Genomic DNA, 12148 nt, shown 5'->3' with positions numbered 1-12148 from the left:
ACATGAATGTCCAGACCTTGATTACTAGTGTGGATCAGCTTGCTGCTCGTGTGCAGAGTATTCAAGATTTTGTTACTAGCAGTCCTATGTCAGAACCTAAAATACCTATTCCGGAATTGTTCTCTGGAGACCGATTTAAATTTAGAAATTTCAGGAATAATTGTAAATTGTTTCTATCTCTGAGACCTCGTTCGTCTGGAGACTCAGCTCAGCAAGTAAAAATTGTTATCTCTTTCTTACGGGGCGACCCTCAGGATTGGGCCTTCTCGTTAGCGTCAGGCGATCCGGCTTTGGCAGATGTTGATGCGTTTTTTCTGGCGCTTGGGTTGCTATACGAGGAGCCCAATCTTGAAATTCAGGCAGAAAAAGCTTTGCTGGCTATCTCTCAGGGCCAGGGTGAAGCTGAAGTTTATTGCCAAAAATTTCGGAAATGGTCCGTGCTTACTCAGTGGAATGAGTGTGCTCTGGCCGCAAATTTCAGAAATGGCCTTTCTGAAGCCATTAAGAATGTGATGGTGGGTTTCTCCGTTCCTACAAGTCTGAATGATTCCATGGCGTTGGCTATTCAAATTGACCGGCGTTTACGGGAGCGCAAAGTCGCTAATCCTCTGGTGGTGTTGTCTGAACAGACACCTGAGTTAATGCAATGTGATAGAGTTCAGACTAGAATTGAACGGAAAAATCATAGACGTCAGAATGGGTTGTGTTTCTACTGTGGTGATTCTACACATGTTATATCAGCATGCTCTAAACGCTTAACAAAGGTGGTTAGTCCGGTCGCCATTGGTAATTTGCAACCTAAATTTATTTTGTCTGTGACTTTAATTTGCTCATTGTCTTCCTATCCTGTTATGGCGTTTGTGGATTCAGGTGCTGCCCTGAGTCTTATGGATCTGTCGTTTGCCAAGCGCTGTGGTTTTGTTCTGGAGCCTTTGGTTAATCCTATTCCTCTGAGAGGTATTGATGCTACGCCATTGGCGGAGAATAAGCCGCAGTTTTGGACACAGGTGACCATGTGCATGACTCCTGATCATCGAGAGGTGATTCGTTTTCTTGTTTTGCATAAAATGCATGATTTGGTCGTTTTGGGTCTGCCATGGTTACAAACTCACAATCCAGTTTTGGATTGGAAGGCTATGTCTGTGTCAAGTTGGGGCTGTCAGGGAATTCATTGCGATTCCCCGCCGGTGTCTATTGCTTCCTCTACTCCTTCGGATGTTCCTGAGTATTTGTCTGATTATCAGGATGTATTCAGCGAGTCCAGGTCCAGTGCTCTTCCTCCTCATAGGGACTGTGACTGCGCTATAGATTTGATTCCAGGTAGTAAGTTTCCTAAGGGAAGATTATTTAATCTGTCTGTACCTGAGCATACCGCAATGCGTTTGTATTTTAAGGAGTCTCTGGAGAAGGGACATATTCGTCCATCCTCTTCCCCTCTTGGTGCGGGATTTTTCTTTGTGGCCAAGAAGAACGGATCTTTGAGACCTTGTATAGACTATCGACTTCTGAATAAAATCACTGTTAAATTTCAGTATCCTTTGCCTCTGTTGTCGGACTTGTTTGCCCGGATTAAGGGTGCCAAGTGGTTCACCAAGATAGACCTTCGTGGTGCGTACAACCTTGTGCGCATTAAGCAGGGAGATGAATGGAAAACTGCATTTAATACGCCCGAAGGTCATTTTGAGTACTTGGTGATGCCTTTTGGGCTCTCTAATGCTCCTTCAGTGTTTCAGTCCTTTATGCATGACATCTTCCGGAAGTATCTGGATAAATTTATGATTGTTTATCTGGATGATATTCTGTTTTTTTCTGATGATTGGGACTCCCATGTAAGGCAGGTCAGGATGGTGTTTCAGGTTTTGCGTGAGAATGCTTTGTTTATTAAGGGCTCAAAGTGTCTCTTTGGTGTGCAGAAGGTTCCCTTTTTGGGTTTTATCTTCTCCCCTTCTGCTGTGGAGATGGACCCAGTCAAGGTCCGAGCTATTCATGATTGGACTCAGCCCACGTCGGTTAAGAGTCTTCAGAAGTTCTTGGGTTTTGCTAACTTCTACCATCGTTTTATCGCTAATTTTTCTAGCGTTGTTAAACCTTTGACGGATATGACCAAGAAAGGTTCTGATGTTGCTAACTGGGCTCCTGCAGCCGTGGAGGCTTTTCAGGAGCTGAAGCGCCGGTTTACTTCGGCGCCTGTTTTGTGTCAGCCTGATGTCTCGCTTCCCTTTCAGGTTGAAGTCGATGCTTCTGAGATCGGTGCAGGGGCTGTTTTGTCGCAGAGAAGCCCTGGTTGCTCAGTAATGAGACCATGTGCTTTTTTTTCTAGGAAATTTTCGCCTGCTGAGCGGAATTATGATGTTGGCAATCGGGAGTTGTTGGCCATGAAGTGGGCATTTGAGGAGTGGCGTCATTGGCTCGAGGGTGCTAAGCATCGTGTGGTGGTTTTGACTGATCACAAAAATCTGATGTATCTCGAGTCTGCTAAGCGCCTGAATCCTAGACAGGCCCGTTGGTCATTATTTTTCTCCCGTTTTGACTTCGTGGTCTTGTACCTGCCTGGTTCAAAGAATGTTAAGGCTGATGCTCTTTCTAGGAGCTTTGTGCCTGACTCTCCTGGAGCCTCAGAGCCAGTTGGTATTCTTAAAGAGGGTGTAATCTTGTCGGCCATTTCTCCGGATTTGCGACGTGTGTTGCAGAGATTTCAGGCTGATAGACCTGACTCTTGTCCACCTGACAGACTGTTTGTTCCTGATAAATGGACCAGTAGAGTCATTTCCGAGGTTCACTCCTCCGTGTTGTCAGGGCATCCGGGTATTTTTGGCACCAGAGATTTGGTGGCTAGGTCCTTTTGGTGGCCTTCCTTGTCACGGGATGTGCGGTCATTTGTGCAGTCCTGTGGGATTTGTGCTCGGGCTAAGCCTTGCTGTTCTCGTGCCAGCGGGTTGCTTTTGCCCTTGCCTGTCCCAAAGAGGCCTTGGACACACATTTCCATGGATTTCATTTCGGATCTTCCAGTGTCTCGGGGCATGTCTGTCATCTGGGTGGTATGTGATCGCTTTTCCAAGATGGTCCATTTGGTGCCCTTGCCTAAGCTGCCTTCCTCTTCTGATCTGGTTCCGTTATTCTTTCAGAATGTGGTTCGTTTGCACGGCATTCCTGAGAATATCGTGTCTGACAGAGGATCCCAGTTTGTTTCCAGGTTCTGGCGATCCTTTTGTGCTAAGATGGGCATTGATTTGTCGTTTTCATCTGCCTTTCATCCTCAGACTAATGGCCAAACTGAGCGAACAAATCAGACTCTAGAGGCTTATTTGAGATGTTTTGTTTCTGCAGATCAGGATGATTGGGTGACCTTCTTGCCGTTGGCTGAGTTTGCCCTTAATAATCGGGCTGGTTCCGCTACCTTGGTTTTGCCATTTTTCTGCAACTCTGGTTTCCATCCTCGTTTTTCCTCGGGACATGTGGAGCCGTCTGACTGTCCTGGGGTGGATTCTGTGGTGGATAGGTTGCAGCGGATTTGGGATCATGTGGTGGACAACTTGAAGTTGTCACAGGAGAAGGCTCAGCGTTTTGCCAACCGCCGCCGCGGTGTGGGTCCCCGACTTCGCGTTGGGGATTTGGTGTGGCTGTCTTCTCGCTTTGTTCCTATGAAGGTCTCCTCTCCTAAATTTAAGCCTCGCTTCATCGGTCCTTATAAGATTTTGGAAATTCTTAATCCAGTGTCCTTTCGCTTGGAACTTCCTGTGTCGTTTGCCATTCACAACGTGTTCCATAGGTCTTTGTTGCGGCGGTACGTTGTGCCTGTGGTTCCTTCTGTTGAGCCTCCTGCTCCGGTGTTGGTTGGGGGCGAGTTGGAGTACGTGGTGGAAAAGATCTTGGATTGTCGTCTCTCCAGGCGGAGGCTTCAGTATCTGGTCAAGTGGAAGGGCTATGGTCAGGAGGATAATTCCTGGGTGGTCGCCTCTGATGTGCATGCGGCCGATTTGGTTCGTGCCTTTCACGTTGCTCATCTTGATCGCCCTGGTGGTCTTGGTGAGGGTTCGGTGACCCCTCCTTAAGGGGGGGGTACTGTTGTGAATTAGACCTTTTGGCTCCCTCTTGTGGTCACTAGTGATATGACACTTTGATATTCCTTCCCTTGCTTGGTATCCACCTGGCCTTGTTAGGCCAGGGGTGTCGCTATTTGAACTTCCTGGATTTTCAGTCTGGTGCCTGGCATCGTTGTAATCAGATCCTTCTGTTTGCTCCTATCTGCTGGTCCTGGTTCTCTGCAAAATTAAGCTAAGTCCTGCTTTCTTGTTTTTGGTTATTTTCTGTGCTCTTATTTTTGTCCAGCTTGTACTAAATGTGATTCCTTATATTGCTGGAAGCTCTAGGGGGCGGATGTTCTCCTCCCGTGCCGTTAGACGGTTCGGGGGTTCTTGAATATTCCGCGTGGAGTTTTTGTGAGGGTTTTTGCTGACCATATAAGTTATCTTCCTATATTCTTCTATTAGTTAGCGGTAGGGTTGAGCGACTTTCATTTTTTTAAGATCGAGTAGGGTTTTGGGAAACCCGATTTTGTCCAGAGTCGAGTCGAGTGCAGTCGGCCGATTATCGCTAAAAGTCGGGGATCGACCGAAACACGAAACCCAATGCAAGTCAATGGGGAAGCATAGTCGGCAGTGAGTGGAGGCCAGGAAAACACCTACAGTGCCCATTTTAATGCCAAAAACATCCATTCTTGTTTCTGAAGCTTGTCAATCTTAATTAACTTTATAATAATAGTTGGGCATAGGGAATTGGGGGTCATTTGGCAAAAGTTGTGGGGGGAGTAGGGCCGGCTCAAGTTTTTCGTGGGCCCAGGAAATGCGGACTACGTCACGGCGGTGTTGCAGGGAAAGGTAATTATTTAAAAGTTGCAAGTGCTGTGATCCTGAGCAAGCAGGGGGGGGGCCCACTCGTTCGCATTGCCACTGGCACAGGGCCCCTCAAAGTACGGCGGTGTGTTTGCATGGCGGGGGCGCCTCCCACCAGCAGCGACACTTTTGCGTACTCTGAGGGGCCCTGTGCCAGTGACGTCGCCAACGAGTATGCCCCCCCACCTGATGAAGGAACCTGCACTTTCATCTGCACCTTCCTCTTTGTCCCTGTGTAAGGTGGTATAACATGCGGGAAGGGGAACCTTACTTTCAGCAGGGACAGATTCTGGCTGTGTAGAGTACAAGGGGAATGTAGTGGTCTCGGTCAATGTACCAGCAGACTCATTTAGCAGTGGCTGGGCAATGGGCAGGATGAGGAGGAAACAGATATAGGGCCAAAGAATAAAGTAGGCTACATGCAGTTCAAAATTGGTAACAGGACTAAACAGGCGGCATTGCTTTGTTCAGTGGAGTAGCAAACCCAAGAGCAGCAGACACTGTTTCAAGGGCCTAACCACACTAGTAGGCCAAATGCAGTTTAATATCTGATAGTATAGGGCGAAAGCCAGAATGTGGAAGCTCAGCTTTGTTCAGTTGAGGACAACACCAGGGAGGGGCAGACACCTTTAGTAGGCCGGAAAAGCCTATTGCATTTTTTAAAATGGTAATTTGGAGCAGAAGGTTGAAGCTCAGCTTTATTTAGTTGAGGGCAACACCAGGGAGGGGCAGAAGCCGTTAGTAGGCCCTAACCACCATTTTTTTTTTAAAACCACTTAATGAGAGCCGGAAGGTTGAAGCTCAGCTTTATTTAGTTGAGGACAACACCAGGGAGGGGCAGAAGCCGTTAGTAGGCCCTAACCACCATTTTTTTTTTTTAAAACCACATAATGAGAGCCGGAAGGTTGAAGCTCAGCTTTATTTAGTTGAGGACAACACCAGGGAGGGGCAGAAGCCGTTAGTAGGCCCTAACCACCTTTTTTTTTTTAAAACCACATAATGAGAGCCGGAAGGTTGAAGCTCAGCTTTATTTAGTTGAGGACAACACCAGGGAGGGGCAGAAGCCGTTAGTAGGCCCTAACCACCTTTTTTTTTTTTAAAACCACATAATGAGAGCCGGAAGGTTGAAGCTCAGCTTTATTTAGTTGAGGACAACACCAGGGAGGGGCAGAAGCCGTTAGTAGGCCCTAACCACCATTTTTTTTTTTAAAACCACATAATGAGAGCCGGAAGGTTGAAGCTCAGCTTTATTTAGTTGAGGACAACACCAGGGAGGGGCAGAAGCCGTTAGTAGGCCCTAACCACCTTTTTTTTTTTTAAAACCACATAATGAGAGCCGGAAGGTTGAAGCTCAGCTTTATTTAGTTGAGGACAACACCAGGGAGGGGCAGAAGCCGTTAGTAGGCCCTAACCACCTTTTTTTTTTTTAAAACCACATAATGAGAGCCGGAAGGTTGAAGCTCAGCTTTATTTAGTTGAGGACAACACCAGGGAGGGGCAGAAGCCGTTAGTAGGCCCTAACCACCATTTTTTTTTTTAAAACCACATAATGAGAGCCGGAAGGTTGAAGCTCAGCTTTATTTAGTTGAGGACAACACCAGGGAGGGGCAGAAGCCGTTAGTAGGCCCTAACCACCATTTTTTTTTTTAAAACCACATAATGAGAGCCGGAAGGTTGAAGCTCAGCTTTATTTAGTTGAGGACAACACCAGGGAGGGGCAGAAGCCGTTAGTAGGCCCTAACCACCTTTTTTTTTTTTAAAACCACATAATGAGAGCCGGAAGGTTGAAGCTCAGCTTTATTTAGTTGAGGACAACACCAGGGAGGGGCAGAAGCCGTTAGTAGGCCCTAACCACCATTTTTTTTTTTAAAACCACATAATGAGAGCCGGAAGGTTGAAGCTCAGCTTTATTTAGTTGAGGACAACACCAGGGAGGGGCAGAAGCCGTTAGTAGGCCCTAACCACCTTTTTTTTTTTTAAAACCACATAATGAGAGCCGGAAGGTTGAAGCTCAGCTTTATTTAGTTGAGGACAACACCAGGGAGGGGCAGAAGCCGTTAGTAGGCCCTAACCACCTTTTTTTTTTTTAAAACCACATAATGAGAGCCGGAAGGTTGAAGCTCAGCTTTATTTAGTTGAGGACAACACCAGGGAGGGGCAGAAGCCGTTAGTAGGCCCTAACCACCTTTTTTTTTTTTAAAACCACATAATGAGAGCCGGAAGGTTGAAGCTCAGCTTTATTTAGTTGAGGACAACACCAGGGAGGGGCAGAAGCCGTTAGTAGGCCCTAACCACCTTTTTTTTTTTTAAAACCACATAATGAGAGCCGGAAGGTTGAAGCTCAGCTTTATTTAGTTGAGGACAACACCAGGGAGGGGCAGAAGCCGTTAGTAGGCCCTAACCACCTTTTTTTTTTTTAAAACCACATAATGAGAGCCGGAAGGTTGAAGCTCAGCTTTATTTAGTTGAGGACAACACCAGGGAGGGGCAGAAGCCGTTAGTAGGCCCTAACCACCTTTTTTTTTTTTAAAACCACATAATGAGAGCCGGAAGGTTGAAGCTCAGCTTTATTTAGTTGAGGACAACACCAGGGAGGGGCAGAAGCCGTTAGTAGGCCCTAACCACCATTTTTTTTTTTAAAACCACATAATGAGAGCCGGAAGGTTGAAGCTCAGCTTTATTTAGTTGAGGACAACACCAGGGAGGGGCAGAAGCCGTTAGTAGGCCCTAACCACCTTTTTTTTTTTTAAAACCACATAATGAGAGCCGGAAGGTTGAAGCTCAGCTTTATTTAGTTGAGGACAACACCAGGGAGGGGCACACAGACAGACTCCTTTAGTAGGCCTGAAAAGCCTATTGCATTTTTCAAAATGGTAATTTGGAGCAGAAGGTTGAAGCTCAGCTTTATTTAGTTGAGGGCAACACCAGGGAGGGGCAGAAGCCGTTAGTAGGCCCTAACCAAAGTTGAAGGCCAAATGCAGTTTAATTTCTGATACTATAGGCCGAAAGCCAGAAGGTGGAAGTTCCGATTTAGACAGTGGAGCACAATTTGAATTAGGGACTGCAGACAGACTTAGTAGGCTGTCCCCTGTGGACCATGCATCCACCACATTAACCCATTGCGCCGTAATGGACACGTAATCTTCCGTGGCCATGCCTACAGGTCCATGCGTCTGTTGTCAGGTGCACCTTTGTACTCACAGATTGCCAGAGTGCATGGACAATGCGGTCTTCTACATGCTGGTGGAGGGTTGGGATGGCTTTTCTCGCAAAAGAAGTGTCGACTGGTTAGCTTGTAGCGTGGTACAGCGTAGTCCATCATGGCCTTATTAATAGTAAATAAAATATATAACTAGGCTCTATGAACTTTTAAATAGGTTCCAGGGGTACACGGGCAGCATTGGTGTGGTCAGTGGAGGAGTATTGCAAGTAGGGGCTGCAGACAGGCTATCAAAGGCCTAAAATAACAAACAGTAGGCAGTCATGGCAGTTTTACATCGGTTACATGGATACACAGGCAGGCACTCCAGGCAGCATTGTGGTCAGTGGAGGAGTATTGCAAGTAGGGGCCGCAGACAGGCTATCAAAGGCCTAAAATAACAAACAATAGGCTCATTGCAGTTTTACAGCGGTTACATGGATAGACGGGCAGGCAGCTTGGTGGTGGTGAGTGGAGGAGTATTTAAAGTAGGGACCGCAGACAGGCTTCAAAGGCCTAACATAAGAAAATGGGCTGGCTGTAGGCACTTTATAATTGGTTCCAGGGGTACACGGGCAGCAGTGGTCTGGTCAGTGGAGGAGTATTTAAAGTAGGGACCGCAGACAGGCTTCAAAGGCCTAACATAAGAAAATGGGCTGGCTGTAGGCACTTTATAATTGGTTCCAGGGGTACACGGGCAGCAGTGGTCTGGTCAGTGGAGGAGTATTTAAAGTAGGGACCGCAGACAGGCTTCAAAGGCCTAACATAAGAAAATGGGCTGGCTGTAGGCACTTTATAATTGGTTCCAGGGGTACACGGGCAGCAGTGGTCTGGTCAGTGGAGGAGTATTTAAAGTAGGGACCGCACACAGGCTATCAAAGGCCTAAAATAACAAACAATAGGCTCATGGCAGTTTCACAGCGGTTACATGGATACACGGGCAGGCAGCTTGGTGGTGAGTGGAGGAGTATTTAAAGTAGGGACCGCACACAGGCTATCAAAGGCCTAAAATAACAAACAATAGGCTCATGGCAGTTTCACAGCGGTTACATGGATACACGGGCAGGCAGCTTGGTGGTGGTGAGTGGAGGAGTATTTAAAGTAGGGACCGCAGACAGGCTTCAAAGGCCTAACATAAGAAAATGGGCTGGCTGTAGGCACTTTATAATTGGTTCCAGGGGTACACGGGCAGCAGTGGTCTGGTCAGTGGAGGAGTATTTAAAGTAGGGACCGCAGACAGGCTTCAAAGGCCTAACATAAGAAAATGGGCTGGCTGTAGGCACTTTATAATTGGTTCCAGGGGTACACGGGCAGCAGTGGTCTGGTCAGTGGAGGAGTATTTAAAGTAGGGACCGCAGACAGGCTATCAAAGGCCTAACATAACAAACAATAGGCTCATGGCAGTTTCACAGCGGTTACATGGATACACGGGCAGGCAGCTTGGTGGTGAGTGGAGGAGTATTTAAAGTAGGGACCGCACACAGGCTATCAAAGGCCTAAAATAACAAACAATAGGCTCATGGCAGTTTCACAGCGGTTACATGGATACACGGGCAGGCAGCTTGGTGGTGGTGAGTGGAGGAGTATTTAAAGTAGGGACCGCAGACAGGCTTCAAAGGCCTAACATAAGAAAATGGGCTGGCTGTAGGCACTTTATAATTGGTTCCAGGGGTACACGGGCAGCAGTGGTCTGGTCAGTGGAGGAGTATTTAAAGTAGGGACCGCAGACAGGCTATCAAAGGCCTAACATAACAAACAATAGGCTCATGATGGCAGTTTCACAGCGGTTACATGGATACACGGGCAGGCAGCTTGGTGGTGAGTGGAGGAGTATTTAAAGTAGGGACCGCAGACAGGCTATCAAAGGCCTAACATAAGAAAATGGGCTGGCTGTAGGCACTTTATAATTGGTTCCAGGGGTACACGGGCAGCAGTGGTCTGGTCAGTGGAGGAGTATTTAAAGTAGGGACCGCAGACAGGCTATCAAAGGCCTAACATAACAAACAATAGGCTCATGATGGCAGTTTCACAGCGGTTACATGGATACACGGGCAGGCAGCTTGGTGGTGAGTGGAGGAGTATTTAAAGTAGGGACCGCAGACAGGCTATCAAAGGCCTAAAATAACAAACAATAGGCTCATGGCAGTTTCACAGCGGTTACATGGATACACGGGCAGGCAGCTTGGTGGTGGTGAGTGGAGGAGTATTTAAAGTAGGGACCGCAGACAGGCTTCAAAGGCCTAACATAAGAAAATGGGCTGGCTGTAGGCACTTTATAATTGGTTCCAGGGGTACACGGGCAGCAGTGGTCTGGTCAGTGGAGGAGTATTTAAAGTAGGGACCGCAGACAGGCTATCAAAGGCCTAAAATAACAAACAATAGGCTCATGGCAGTTTTACAGCGGTTACATGGATACACAGGCAGCTTGGTGGTGAGTGGAGGAGTATTTAAAGTAGGGACCGCAGACAGGCTATCAAAGGCCTAAAATAACAAACAATAGGCTCATGGCAGTTTCACAGCGGTTACATGGATACACGGGCAGGCAGCTTGGTGGTGGTGAGTGGAGGAGTATTTAAAGTAGGGACCGCAGAAAGGCTTCAAAGGCCTAACATAAGAAAATGGGCTGGCTGTAGGCACTTTATAATTGGTTCCAGGGGTACACGGGCAGCAGTGGTCTGGTCAGTGGAGGAGTATTTAAAGTAGGGACCGCAGACAGGCTTCAAAGGCCTAACATAAGAAAATGGGCTGGCTGTAGGCACTTTATAATTGGTTCCAGGGGTACACGGGCAGCAGTGGTCTGGTCATTGGAGGAGTATTTAAAGTAGGGACCGCAGACAGGCTATCAAAGGCCTAACATAACAAACAATAGGCTCATGGCAGTTTCACAGCGGTTACATGGATACACGGGCAGGCAGCTTGGTGGTCAGTGGAGGAGTATTTAAAGTAGGGACCGCAGACAGGCTATCAAAGGCCTAAAATAACAAACAATAGGCTCATGGCAGTTTTACAGCGGTTACATGGATACACAGGCAGCTTGGTGGTGAGTGGAGGAGTAGTGCAAGGAGTGTCTGTCCCAGTACTCCCAAAATATAAATAGATGTTAATGTCTCGCAAAACAACCAAAACAAAAAAAAAAGGTGGCATACTTAGGTACAGGGGTGGGCTCATCTACTGAGTTTCTGACATTGTAATTTGGCAGTAACTATTTAATGGTGCCAATATAGGACACAGACACAGACTACTTTAAGTTGCATCATAGATGTCTACAAATTTGTATTGTCAGTGCCAGACATTGAATGATGTCAGCGAATAGACTAAAGATTGGTGGAGCTGTGCGACATAATTTTGCACGTGGTAGAGCACATTTTGAGCTGGGGTAGGGGGGAACTCTCTTGAGGCCGGCGGGACCGCCCCAGGGCCCCTCATGTTACAACGGTGTGTCTGACGTTGGGTGCGCACCACCACCGCCAGAGACACTACATTGTACTATGAGGGACCCAGTAGCAATGCCGTCAACCAAAAGCGAGCACACCCACCTCTTCAGACAAACAGCAGTCTCACGGGTGCTTGCGCCAAGTCGCGATACCACGGCCCCGTGTGGGGAGTTTTGCCATTTAGGGAGGTGTAAACATGTCGTATGCTGTACAATCAGCTGCAGCAAATTAGACATTAGAAAAGTAATTCACAGGCAAGAGCTTTTCATAGGAAAGCTAGGTGTCGGCCGGGCAAGGTGGGGCAAAAGATTTCGAAATCCAGTTGTGGTTCATTTTAATGAATGTTAGATCGTCAACATTTTGGGTAGCCAGACGAGTCCTTTTTTCGGTTAATATTGAACCTGCAGCACTGAATACTCTTTCTGATAGGACACTTGCTGCCGGGCAAGCAAGCTCCTGCAATGCATATTCTGCCAATTCTGGCCAGGTGTCTAATTTGGAGGCCCAGTAATCAAATGGGAATGACGGTTGAGGGAGAACATCGATAAGGGATGAAAAATAGTTAGTAACCATACTGGACAAATGTTGTCTCCTGTCACTTTCAATTGATGCAGCAGTACCTG

Source organism: Ranitomeya variabilis, chromosome 3 (assembly GCF_051348905.1).
Source record: "Ranitomeya variabilis isolate aRanVar5 chromosome 3, aRanVar5.hap1, whole genome shotgun sequence".
In the NCBI taxonomy this organism is placed as follows: Eukaryota; Metazoa; Chordata; class Amphibia; order Anura; family Dendrobatidae; genus Ranitomeya; species Ranitomeya variabilis.
The sequence above is the reverse complement of the archived record's forward strand: the minus strand, read 5'-3'. Positions refer to the sequence as shown.